The 13,908-nt window shown below is 35.6% G+C and overlaps 1 protein-coding gene across 41 annotated transcripts in view; it reads right to left on the bottom strand.

Moving 5' to 3' along the window:
• The window catches only part of NRXN1 (neurexin 1), a 725,995-nt gene that overhangs the window by 631,096 nt on the left and 80,991 nt on the right, over positions 1-13,908 (bottom strand). For 3 of the 41 annotated variants that reach the window (XR_014582546.1, XR_014582548.1, XR_014582549.1), the window contains exon 5: positions 3,306-3,442. The exons of 37 other annotated variants lie outside the window; for them this stretch is intronic. The gene's annotated coding sequence lies outside the window, so the exon portion shown is untranslated. Of the gene's footprint in view, positions 1-2,144; positions 3,056-3,305; positions 3,443-13,908 lie in introns of those variants that run through there. One more of the 41 variants, XR_014582550.1, reaches the window with a different exon arrangement.

Here is a 13,908-nt window from a genome sequence, read left to right on the forward strand (position 1 = left end):
CTTTGCTCATCAACTTCTTCACAGATACAGGCATTTCCAGCACTAACATTCTCCCAGCACACAAAGGCACTTAGTATTTTCACATGTATTGTAGAACAACCCTGCATGCTAAGCCAAGCATTGTAAATTCTCGCTGGTACAGTCTCTTTAGTAGTTAAGTTAGATCTCTACTAGTATTACAATGCTTAGGTCCACCTTGTAAAGCCTTTACTACCAAAGGATTTTTTTTTCTTTAAAATTAATGGTAAGAAAGTCTGGCTGCCTTTGGATGTATAATTCAATTTGAAGAATTTAAAAAATGTTACTGAAAATCACCCCTATTTGCCAAAAGGCTGACAAGCTATTTGCACAAAACCATTGAAAGAATTCTGGGAGATGTCAATAATGAATAGGATAACTGTTCTCCAGCTTGATAACTAAAGAGAGCTTGCTGATAAATTTTAAACACATTCAGCATGCTGTATTGTGTTCTAGAGTCACTTTACATAGCCATCACTCCTGGATTTATACAAAAAGTAGTTCTTAAATAGTACTACTTCTGTTTCAGATCAGTAGACATTTTAATGCCTGTAAGTAACATTTGTACATTTATATACCAATTCCTCATAAAGTTTTTAGACGTAAAATATCAAGAGTTGTTTTTGTTTGTTTGTTTGGCATTATCCATGTTTGGATATAAAAATTCAATGCCTTTATTTAAAGGAATATAAATACTTGGACATTAAATTAAAACACATTATTTTATGGCATAACATATGCTCTACCCATTCCCTTTTTCTTCTACATTCTCTTCTTTTCCACCGTTATGAAAATATTGAGATTTGAAGCATTTGTGCCCCTCAAGGTCTTTATGCTTTTAATACTGTGGTTTCGGTATAGACATATAGACGTAACCAGATACCTAACCCCACATGTTAGACTTAGGTACCTTCATACTTTTAGAAAGCTATCTGAATACATATCTAATGATTATGTTTTGGAGAGTCAGATTTTATTTTGACTATTTTCGTTTATTTAAGGTTAAGCTATACAAAACCTCATGAAAATTTTGGTGGAAATGGACAGAAGCTCTGTTTAAAGGAAGGAAGTCAAAAACAGTTTAACCTCATCTCTTTCTAGCTTGTAGAATCAGCCATAGCAATTTTTTTCTCTTCTCTTATGACTTTTTATGCTTGTTATCTCTTTTACTACTACTGTCAACTCCTGGATGGCATGAGTGCACTCTGCTACTTAATCTTGCCCATGGACCTAATCTTGTTAGGCCAATAGGCCAAATAGGCCTCTGCTTAAGACTTGGAGGTCTTGGATTTTTGTCTTCATTAGCCTTTCTGTCTAGATATAGACCTACTTCAAAATATCCTTCTTCTCAACTGGTCTGAAAGTATGCATGATAGACAGTTCTCTTTAATTCATTATATTTGAAAAGATTCTTTGCTGATATACCTGTGATGATGCTATCAAGCCTATATATTTAGTATTAGTTTCAGAAATATTTCAGAGTTAAAATATAGCACTGAGGGGAAGAGGATGGCTGAAGGAACCCCCTTCCTCTCCCCCAAAAATATTGTTATGAAATTAATATAAATAGTTTTGTTATCAAGTCAGTTATGAATTGGAGATATAAAAGCATTGGAGTTGAAATGTCTTGACAAAAGTAAAGCATTGTTAAACTCTGATCATATATCAAAAGTGACCAATATGCATAGGCAGTGTTCTTCTTTTAAAAGATTAAATGAAGAAGTAGGTAGCTTGCACTAGGCAGATCTTCCATGTCTCTCCAGCAGTTTTCGTTATGTTCAGAACCCAAGCAAGGATACTGGGATATTGAAGGATTGCCAGGTCCAGGTTTTGCACTTCTAAATTGTGGTCCACTCCCATACTGACAGCTCTTCCCAGTTCCCTTTCTGTTACTTCTGAACTTTTCATCCTCTAACAAAGTGGATGGATGGTTGGTTTTATTAAAGACTTGTCAGTCCTAACAGAAAATAAGATAACTTGGGAAGAAAAAAAAATAAAAGAAAAAAAAAAGGAAAAAGAAGAAGAACTACGGGTTTTTAAAGCTTTTGGTGCAGCTACCCTACATTTCTCTTATTTGTGGGAAGGCAGTAGGAGAAAATAATGGAATAATACAACTTTTATGTGTGTATTTCTGTAGCTCTTCATGGCATCACTGAGACTTTACAAACAGAAGCAATTTTCAAATCTGTCTAGAAACATATTTTGTTTCCAACATATTTATCTTCTAACATATTTATATTGGGCTACTAAATTTCCCTGTATAATTTTGCACTTAATTTCTTAGCTTTTCAGGGGAAAGTTTTGGTCAAGTAACCCAGGAAGTGCTCCCCTTACTACCTTGTGCCAAACTTCTGTCCTCTCACAGCACAAGCATCTTGCATCATGCCACATGCATTTAGTCAGCAAAGTACTTCAGAAAAGAAAGATACGTTGTCATACAACAATGAAATACCCTGTCCTTCAGGAAACAGGAATGAGAAATTCATCAAGTTTTAGTGAAGTTTGTCAGCTTTACTCACCCTTCTCATATTCCCTGAGGTTTTTACTTAGGATAAGGAAAAAACAAAAAAAAGACTTCCTCTCAGTCCATATTCACACCGTTGTCTTGATCACAGAATAACTAAATACTTTCAGTGAATGATAATTAAGTCCCCCTGTAATCCAATTAATGTTTTGTCTGTCTCCACACACGCAGTGGTTTTTTTCTTAGACCATAGAAACCCCGATCATTACTCACTTTGGAAAAAAAGAAAAAAAAAGAAAAAAAAAGAAAAAAAAAGAAAAAAAGAAAGAAAAAAAAAAAGAAAGAAAAAAAGAAACACAAAACAAGGCAAAAGGAAAAATAGCCCAAACATAACCATAAAGAAAACTAAAATGCAGAATAGAAATGCTAATCTAGGTAAGGATACACAATGTAATTTACCCAGCAACATGGTTCAAAGTTTTCTCTTCTTTCCTCTGTGTTACTACTGATAAAAATTCTCTTCCAAAACCATATTCATTGGCAGTACCATGTATCTGTATTTCTTCTGAATGCCTATTTACAGACAAAACCCCTTCAATAAGCTCAAATAAGTACTCCAAGGGGCTCCACTCAGAGCTCCTAAAAATAAAGGAATCTTGTTTCTGAATCAAAGTCAGAGATTCTAGTGTACAGAAAAACTTTTTTTCAGCATGAACAACATGACTAGCCATGGCAATAGTCGTGACCGCTCTTCACTGATAAACAAACACCCGCTGAACGTCAGTAGATGCAATAAGAGCAAAACAGTCATTGAAAAACATACTTCAAAGTGTAAGGTTCATGCTTCAACTGCGAGTTAGGTTTCTCTCTGTCCCTCAGCACAATGGCAGATGTTCTGCAACCATGAATATACCAGGGCTTAGAAGAGGGATTCATCCATTCTCCTGCTAAACAGAGACTCTGAGAAAACAGAGGCAACAAAAGATAAAATAAACCTATATATATATCTTATATATTGCAAATATGAAGGAAAACAGGTTGATTTTTTTTTTCTTCCCATGCATTCATTTATGTGAAGGTGAATATTACTAGCCAATGTAAATAATAGAATGATCTAATTGTAGCTGCTAGAAGGTTTCTGTTTGTTTGTATTTGCTGTCAATTTCTGTATCTCAGCTTTCAAAAATATGATAGCATCCCTGTAGTGACATTTCAATATGCCCCTTCTGAAACAATTCTACTAAATTAATTATCTGAAAATAACAGATGCTGCAAGTTGGGAAAGATGACATTGAACCCAAGCAGAAAGCTGCTCACAGAGCATCTGAAGTCGGCAAACTCGCCATACAGCAGCACAGTAGGAACTATGGACATATATTTGAAATCTGGTCATCTGGGTGGCACTGGTACAGTTTGAACACATTCCATAGATGTGAAAAAATTGTGTTCAGGATTTTTTTAAGAGAGCAGACTGAGTGTCCTGTTTCCCACTTGCTTATGGCTTTTCCCAAAGAGAAAGTGTACTGATGGATAAGTTCCAGCTTCATTAGGAGGGCCAGAGGTGGATTAAAAGATGAAGATAGATGTGGTGAAGAGAAGGCCTCCTATTTACTACACACAGAGCTGCTTCCATATTATATATTGAATAATTAGAGAATAAAATAAGAAACTTGTAGCAGATAGGGTTTGTTTTGTTTTGTTTTTGTCCAAGTGATAAAGCTACTGTATTCTTCCCAGTGGCACACACTCAGCTGTCTGTCAATATATTTCACCCATTATATTAATAAATTGTTAATCAATAACAGGATGTTAAAAACCCAATGTCAGTTGACCTACAAGGTGTGAAACTGGACATTAGTAATGATGTGTACCTTGGCAATCAGCATTCCTCCTCCTTTCTGATGGTTGACATGTATTATCAGGGAAAAGTTTTGACTAGAAATATTCTAACTTTACTGAATTAAATAAACCCTGCTTTTTTCATGTGTTCATGGAGAAACTGCAAACTCCCATTTGTCTTCTTTAATTTTAGCAAATAGCAGGATCTCTTCCTGGCTACAGTAAAACTGAAGATTAATGAAGTATTTGAAGTCTTCATGAATAAAGATCATTCTGATGTAGAATAATAAGTCCTTCACTAAAACAGCCTATAATTCCACCCTCTCCTTTTGTGTGAGCATACTGCAGCTAACAAGACTATTTAACTCACAGCGAATATACAATTGAATTGTGAGGTTCAAAGAGAAACTAAATATTAGAAGACTGGGTTCAGTCTTTAAATTAAATCCCTGTGTCCTAAGAAGCTGGCATCTTTCTTCTGCCTAACTCATAGCATTCTTATGGACTGCTTTAGCCTCTGTTTTTTGTTTTTTGTTGGTTTTTTTTTTAATTTTATGGATTAGATCACAATTTCTGTTCCTTGTTTAATTTGTCAGCTTTGCATAGGCATTTTTCCCTTTATCATAGAACAAAATGAACAGCTCCAGTTTTGCTGCACTGATGTGGGCACACAAATAATTGACAAAAATGTTTCGCCCAGCTTTAGCTGGCATAGCAAGCACTGTGTAACACGGTAACCTCATTTCTGGAAGACCCCCACACACTATTTAAATGTGTTATGTGAGTCTGTGTAGAATGAAAATGTTGAATGACATAATTTTCTTGAAATTTAGATTACACATAGTATTCAATATAAGTTACTGAAAAGACCAAAATGTTGATTACACCAAAATGTTGAATTTATTTGTGGAAGAGCTAGACAGAACTTTGAGAAAGATCGATGACTTTTGATGCATACTTTCATGCATGTTGGAGGTTCCTCTATGAATGTTTCAGTTTTCATTTTAGGTTCCTACTTAAGAGAATGCTTTGCATATTTGTTCCGGTTAGTCCATAAGGAATGTTACAGCCTGATTTGGTGTTTTGGGGGACTCGGTGATACATAATTTCATCTATGTAAGAAATATGATAAAATTATTCCTAGTAAAATGAGTCTGCTGGTTTTGAAGTCTGACAATTTTCTTACATTACCACAGTAATTTCTCCATTATATGTGATTCATAGGCTTCAAGGCCAGAAGGGTTGTTTTTGATTATCTAGTCTTATTTCCTGCATAATACAAATTACAGGCTGTCAACATAAGAGACCTTCTTTTTAAGCAGTTTAGTGACTAAGATCCTAGGAAGTGTACTTTTAGTTTTTCTAAAGCCTGCTCTTCCGACTTTGTTCTCAAGAGTACACCAACTAGGTAGAGAAGTATAGGCACATTCTTGCCTCCCAAGGTGGGTAATTAGCATGACCTAGATATGTGTACATTTTTGAGAGTTATATGTACTTATTAAAAGATACAGAGCTTATACAAATCTTGTAGGTGTTCTGAAAAGGAAAATATTAATTACACTTTTGTATTACTTCCATAACAGCTCAATAAGAACAGAACTTTTGAAAACCAGTTTCTTTAACAGGACTATCCATTTCAGGAACAATGCAAGGTACAAGTCTCTCATCTAGTTTAGAACAATGAATAAAAATCAAATGCATGTATTTTCCTGGAAGAGAAAATAAATGACACATAATAGTGATTTATGGATGCAGATATGGCAGTCATTTTTATTATATATTTTCATTATTGAAAACTTGAGATACTGGCATTTCTGAGAGGTAACGTATGAAGCATAGCAAAACTGAATGGTTTCAGGGCACTTTTATCTATCTGCATTTGCACATATATTCTGAATGCAGACACGTGTGTATGTTAAATGTGTATATGCCATTAAAAATTGTAGAGGAATTTGTCCTTTTAGAATTGGAGTTTTACTCTACATATTCTATGCTTCTTAATAGTTTCAGTAGGAATAGAGGAATTCTTCACAGTTGTCTAAACAGCTCCTTTCTTTGCTCTGAGGGGATATGTAGCAGTAGACTAACAGTGGGGCTCAGGTGGCTCGATGTTAATGTTCAGAATATGACTCGCCATAGATCTTTTTCTTAGTCTAATATATGATGTATGGATAGATATGAATGTGTATCTCCTATACAGAAAAATATGTAGTACAAAAGTCATAAATTATGAGTTTCCAAGATTACCTTTGTTGCTCCAATCCTGCACTCAGATACTTTTATATGTTTTTTTATGAGGTCTAAGTCTTCTTCCAAACCTTATACAGTTACAAGAATGGACAGGATCCTTATTTGAATAATTTATTGCAGAGGACTACAGTGCCAAAAGTCACACACACAAAAATCAGTTCATGACTAAAACAGACACAGCTGTGTTTGAAGGTTCATATTGATGTAAGCACCTTCAGGTACCTCCAAAATTTATAGTCTTCACAAGTATTCAGGTGAAATGAGAACATAACTTGTCCAACACCTGTACCACAGTGATCTGGGGATGTTCAGATATGTAGATTAAAATTAAAATAGAATAAGAATTTTGTGACCTCTCACATCATCCTTGTGGTGATGTAAATATTCACCAGTGTTACAGTTCAACATAATAACTCCTAAATAACTCTACTAAACTTGAAAACTATATGACTAGTCAGTAGCCACAGTTAATACTAATAATATCATACATCCATTTAAATTGCGCATCTTTTCACAGTGAAAACAGCATTGCCAAAAAAGCATTTGGCTCTAAATTTAACTTACACGTTGTTTTGCACAGGTTCAATAGTAAAATCACAAGGATAGTCATTTAAGAAAATTGTATCTCATGTGCTTGCAAAATTAGTTTTCAAAGGTGATTTGCCTGTAACTGAGCTTGGTGATTTTCTGAAGATTCCTTAAGGACTTGTGCAAATACTAAGTGTAGTACCTCATAAGACCAAGTTCTTAAGCACAGTCATTAACTGAAAATACCAAAGGACCAGCTCCTTGTATTACTAGCAAAATGTCTGCGATGCCCTTTTGAGAGGGAAAGTGCTTATCTAGCACCTTCGCGATATAATCCAAGTTCTTCTTAATACAGATATTCAGGGTGATTGAACAGGGAAATCAGGCAAATTATTTTTAATCCTACAAAGGTGTTGCTATAGAGTGAGAGTGGGCTTATATAATTACCCGTATAGCCTGTCAGAAATCATTCTGCTAGGGTTTCCAGTTCCAATTCAGAAGCACATTAATGGTCACAGGAGGAAATTTAATCTCCTTCCCTTTGGGTGTATACTCCTTCTGAAAATGGGCTAACAATAGCTTGTGGTATTAAACACAGGCCAAACTTGGTAAGTATGGGTAATTACAGTAAAAATTTACTGGCCTATACTCACTTACTGCTAAATTTTGCTTTCTCAATAGCCTATTCTCTGTCTAAATAAAGACAGATGAAAGGGTTTAGACCCAGCAGATTTTATTTCCTCACCATTCCTTTTCTGCCCCAAATCACACCTCACCCCCATCCCCAGTACCAATATAAAGAGCCTAGTCAAGTCAATTCTGTAATGCCAACATCACAGTTATCTGAGGTTGCCTCTCTAAAGCTTTAGGAGGTACCAGTGAATCAGTCCAGACATTTCCCTTTCTTAGGAATAAAGCTCCACTTTAAGCAGGCAGCAAGATGTACTGGAGTCTCTAAATCACATTAACATGTTACAAAAGGAGACTTTAAATGATATGTGTGTGTGTACTCATCATAAAATTAGTGTGGGTATCAACAGCAAACAAATAAATATAGCTGATGTTACTTCTTTCAGTAGAGTAAATGATTCCAATAAAGAGATTTAATTGCTTTCCTTCCTCCTATGCCTGAAAGAAAAAGATATTTTGATATCAGGTTAGTATGCATGAAAATCATTAAAAGAATGATGAAAGTGCCACTTTGCAGCAAATTCCATGGTCCATTGTCCAGGCTCAATTCCTATGAAAGTTTTCTCCTTTGTGCTTCTGAATTTCCCAGTTCACTGCACAGTTTCAATGTTCTACCGATACTTAATTGCGCTGGGTGGTTCCTGAAGTGAAGTTAGAAAGTTACCTTCAAGCAATTAAGAGTGACAGGGTTATGGAAGGTTTGGAGTATCAGGAAAGACGCATATCAGTGCAAACTATGTTGGTTAATTAAAAGATTTTAAAGGAGACTGGATAATTCAAATTTTCTTTTATTTCTAAGTAGCTTGGCATACTATTACAGTCATGGAAATATAAAGTACCATAGAGTTAAAAGAGTATGTTAAAAGTTTTGTGCACAGCACTGTTACTTCACAGGAACAATTAATTCTGATGAGACTGTTTACATATCTTTTTCAAATCTTTTATGGGGAGTCATTCTTGGTGGAAAGATATTGTTACGATGTACATTTAGAGAGAATAGTCCAAATTTTCACTTATATTAGTACAGAACTATGGAATTTTTCTTAAAACTTCTTAATTCTCATTAAATTTAGCTTTTTTAGAGATTGTCATAGTTTTCTACTGAATTTATTAAGTATAGATGTAGACAAATCATAGACATTTTTGAAAATTCTTCTCCTTAGGTCTCTGGCCTCTTTCTCCTTAACTGGTGAAACTCCACTGAGTGTGATTCTGATCAGATTTAATTCAACTGAGATTTCTACTATAGGTGAGACGTACAATCTCCAATTACTTTTTGGTTTTCACTGAAATAATAGAAATTAGAGTCTGTTTGGCTTAAATTGTTTAGTTGCTATTTGTAGATAGCCAAGGACTGACTTTATTCCCTGATTCTGTGTAAACCCTCTAAATTATCTCAGTTCAAATCCAGCAGTGAGCTTTTCGAACAAGCTGCCCTCACCTAGGATGTATTATGATGTGAAGAAGTACAGAGAGTCAAGGAAGTCCTCAGTCCATGTTTTGCTCTATCCAAGAAAAAGCTAGATACGCTTAAGAAGACATGCAACTGAGTGCATGTCAACAGAGCAGCAACAGAAAACTAATATGCCATGATACAGCTCAGTGCTGTACCAAGCCTTTTACATGGCTTCTGGAGTCTTGGTGGCTCAGGTCAAGGAAGGCTGGAGGATGCATGACTCTCCGACTCACTTTGGAACAGCACAGAGAAAAACAGGTGAGGATAGGCTTCTCAACAATCCTATTAAGTTCAGACAGCATAAGAAGTCAAAAATGTCTAAATTCTTTACAAACAGAACAAAAATGAAAGTCATCATAACAAGGTGAACTAGTGGTGGTACATATTCAGTTAATGACTGAATTCCACTTAATATGATTTTAGGGGAGGTTAGTGGCACAAGGTTCTGTTTGTGTTGCATGAAACAAGCACTACACCATGATCTCTAAAAATTGCTTAGCTATAATATATAATTTTAATACAATTGTTCAAAGATTTATTCATCTTATTTTATTTTTTCACTGCCTTATTTTTCTAGTTGTCAACTGCATTATGGGATTGATAATAAAGTTCTGCTCTTATATAGCCAGTAGAGTCACTCTGTTTTTACAGATACTGTATGATAATTTGTGCAAATGCAAAACTTCCCTTTTTTGGCAAGGAAGTTGACATAAATATTGACATTATGAGGTCTTTCTTAAGCACGTATATGAAGTATACCAAATACCAACACATCAAAAGCCTGTAATCTAATACAATAAATTTCAGTTGCAGTATCAATCTTTCAGTTGAAACATTTATTGCTCAGCTAGATATCATCTAATAGCTTGTTATGGACCTGAGTAGCTCACATATGATTTAAAACCACATATAATCTCTAAAGTAATAGAAGAAAATCTTAACACAATGTTTAGTTATAGAATAAGTAATATATAGTCAAAAGTGGGTATTTGCATAGAAATAAACTATAGGTAAAAATATGTATAAGCTTAAGAGAATTGCAATAGAAAAAGGAAGCAATGCACGTCACTATATTTTTATATAACTGACATTTAGTAACTGAATTATAAAACCCTTTCATTGTTCATCAAAAGAAAATGTAAAGGAAGAGAAGAACAGAACATTTTGGGGAAAAAATAAAGAAATTGAGCATTTTACATTAGTTGCCACGTAATCTTAGTTATATTGCTATTCGTCACAAAATCTGGGAGGTACTAAACTTTAGATGAGGTAAGGCCTATATGTTGAAATGACAGTTTTATCAGACCACCTACAGTAGCTGGAGAAGGCAGACAAAATTTTTTTTGGCAAAACATTTGTTTGGGCACAAATTCGATGTTTTCTTTGAATTCAAACAATTGTTTTAAGTAACATATTCGACCGGTTTAACAAAAAATGTGAACTCCATTTATAAGCATTGCCTTACACGTCTTTCCACCACCCCAGCTGCAACAACTCTACTGCTGAATTTGTAAACAGGTAGGTAATTTCCAGGAAAACAAAACAAAACAAAACAAAAACACCTACATCTGAACAGATAAAATGTTTATCAGAAATTAAATGAATGCCACTAAGTTTGTGGCTCTTCCTAGTACTAGGCTCAGCCTATATAAGCAGTAACGGGTCAGGTAAAATAGGTTTCATATAGCTCTAGAGTTGTGAGAGAAACTCCTACATGTGTTCCTGGATTTATGTTCTGTTCTGCTTTATGTCACCTGGTTCTGTACATAGATCAAGTTATATATTCTTAAGTACTGACAGATACCTCAGCACAGTGACATCTTCCCACCTTCATTTCTGCCTCGCCTCTCTCCTCTCCTCTCCTCTCCTCTCCTCTCCTCTCCTCTCCTCTCCTCTCCTCTCCTCTCCTCTCCTCTCCTCTCCTCTCCTCTCCTCTCCTCTCCTCTCCTCTCCTCTCCTCTCCTCTCCTCTCCTCTCCTCTCCTCTCCTCTCCTCTCCTCTCCTCTCCTCTCCTCTCCTCTCCTCTCCTCTCCTCTCCTCTCCTCTCCTCTCCTCTCCTCTCCTCTCCTCTCCTCTCCTCTCCTCTCCTCTCCTCTCCTCTCCTCTCCTCTCCTCTCCTCTCCTCTCCTCTCCTCTCCTCTCCTCTCCTCTCCTCTCCTCTCCTCTCCTCTCCTCTCCTCTCCTCTCCTCTCCTCTCCTCTCCTCTCCTCTCCTCTCCTCTCCTCTCCTCTCCTCTCCTCTCCTCTCCTCTCCTCTCCTCTCCTCTCCTCTCCTCTCCTCTCCTCTCCTCTCCTCTCCTCTCCTCTCCTCTCCTCTCCTCTCCTCTCCTCTCCTCTCCTCTCCTCTCCTCTCCTCTCCTCTCCTCTCCCTCTCCCTCTCCCTCTCCCTCTCCTCTCCTCTCCTCTCCTCTCCTCTCCTCTCCTCTCCTCTCCTCTCCTCTCCTCTCCTCTCCATCAACATCAGGACCCTGGCCTGTCACTGTCCTGTCCTTGAGGTATCTCATTCTGAAGTTACATTGATTTAAGAAGTGGGTGGTGCTTCAGCCATTTACACACTTCCTAACAAATTACACAGTAGAGCTTTTTAATTTATTTTTTTTTTGATAATTTTGTGGTATAATCACTCAGAATCCTGTGATCACTTTTGTAACTGATATTAGCTACCTCTTAAGGAACTGAAATTGTAATGAAAGACTGAAACGGATGTGAAAGAATTCAACCTAAAGCTCCATTATTGTACCTTCTTACCTTTCCAAAACCTTCCTACTACGTTATATTGTCATGTGTTATAAATGTATGTTATCACAGCTGTTTCAAGGTCACATGCTTCAATAGTGGATATTAGTGTAGCTACCTCAACATAGTCAACAAAATGGGGCTGTTCATCTTTCATTATACCTATACACCTATATATACCTATATAGATGTTATAGGTATACCTATACAGAGGTTATAGGTAAATGGTGTTTATATACATATAAACCCCATCCATCCATTTGAACAAACATACAGCATTATATAAACAGAGGAAGTACTGTGATTATCAAAACATAGTAAAGTAATCAGTATTTCCATTTCAAAGGGAGAAATTTAGTAAGAAAGTACAGTGTGAAAAGAAAAATGTAGTAGAATGATTAGATGACTGGTGAATGCTATTTAAATTATGTTATATGGCATATCATTAAATGTTAAAGGTAACTAGTATATCCAAGGTCATTTTTTATCACTATAATTGTTAATCCTTTTACAATAAAGATAAAAATGTCTAACTATTGCACAATAATTGTAGTGTTTTTTGTTTTCTTTTGTTTTTTGTTTTGGCTAAAATCTGCTTTCCATATTAACCATCATTCATAATGTATTTTCATAATATTTATGTGCTTTCATCCTTTTATACAAAAAAAAAATCGGTGTTGGATGTATTACATAATGTATTCCATGTATAGAATAAACTAGAAAGAAAAATCAATAATAACAAAAGTGATCAATAATGTTAAGGTTCAGTTAAAAACTATGTTTATATGTCTATAAAGTGTCATTTTAAGGTAACTCCACCTAAGACATACCATTATGGAATAAAGTAGTCATAATAAGCAATAAGGAAGTCAAAGGTAAAAGATACAGTTAAGAAAAACACAGGAAAGATCAACCAACAAACAAAACAATTCTATAAGACAAAGAAATCAGCAGACCCTTTTTTATTCTACTTGCTTGAAACTTTTCCTAAACAAGAAGATCTACAGGTCTAGAACACTCATAACCCTTTAAATATTAACCTAGTGATAGTATGCAGTCACTCCAGAGAGTCTGATATGAAGAGGAATGAGACACAAAAGGATTGCAATCACAGGCTTGCATCATATGCACCTTCTACGTTCAGAAACACTAAATCAGCCAAGACAGCAAGGGACCTGGAAGTTTGTTTCTAGTTTAACTAGTTAGCAAAGTACTACTGATTTATACCACTTTACATTACTTTCTGATTTATACCAAGAGCAGGCACAGCGTGACAAAGGCTTAGGATGAACAGAACCATATAGTTCATCTGTACCACAGATTTAATTATATTTAATGACCATCTACTTATCATAGGAATGTATGTATGTAAGGTCTGTGAATGAGTATCCTTATAGTAAAACCTGATGTTTAGTTATACAGGAAAAGTCTTGACCCTATGCACATGTTCCCTGCAGGAGTTAGAAAGTAAACATGGCTAGTATTTTTCAAACAAAAAAAAAAAAAAGAAAAAAAAACTAGTAAAAAAATCTGAAATATAACCCACATTTCTCTTTGGTGTTCTTTCTTCATCACTCCTTTGTCCAATTCTTGTCTTAGGCAGAATCAAAGTGATTAATTTACAAGGAAAATCTCAGGGTAAAGTGATCAGCTGATAGCAGAGACTTGCTGAAATCAGTGCTATTCAGATTTAAAACTTACATCAAGTTGTGGACGGACCCTGGACAGATTATCTCCAGAGAGCTGCTGCTGAACACCATCACGTTGTTTTTGTTTATGTTTTTTTTCTGTGCCTGGTGGTTTAGACTATAATTCTTTGAGAACAGAAAAATGCATACCTCAAAACGTGCTTGTTATTTCATCCTGAATGCTTTCTATAACTGTAGTCTCCTTTATCACTGCCACATCTCTACGTCTCTCACAAAACC

This window comes from Anser anser (genome assembly GCF_964211835.1).
Source record: "Anser anser genome assembly, chromosome: 3".
Taxonomy (NCBI): domain Eukaryota; kingdom Metazoa; phylum Chordata; class Aves; order Anseriformes; family Anatidae; genus Anser; species Anser anser.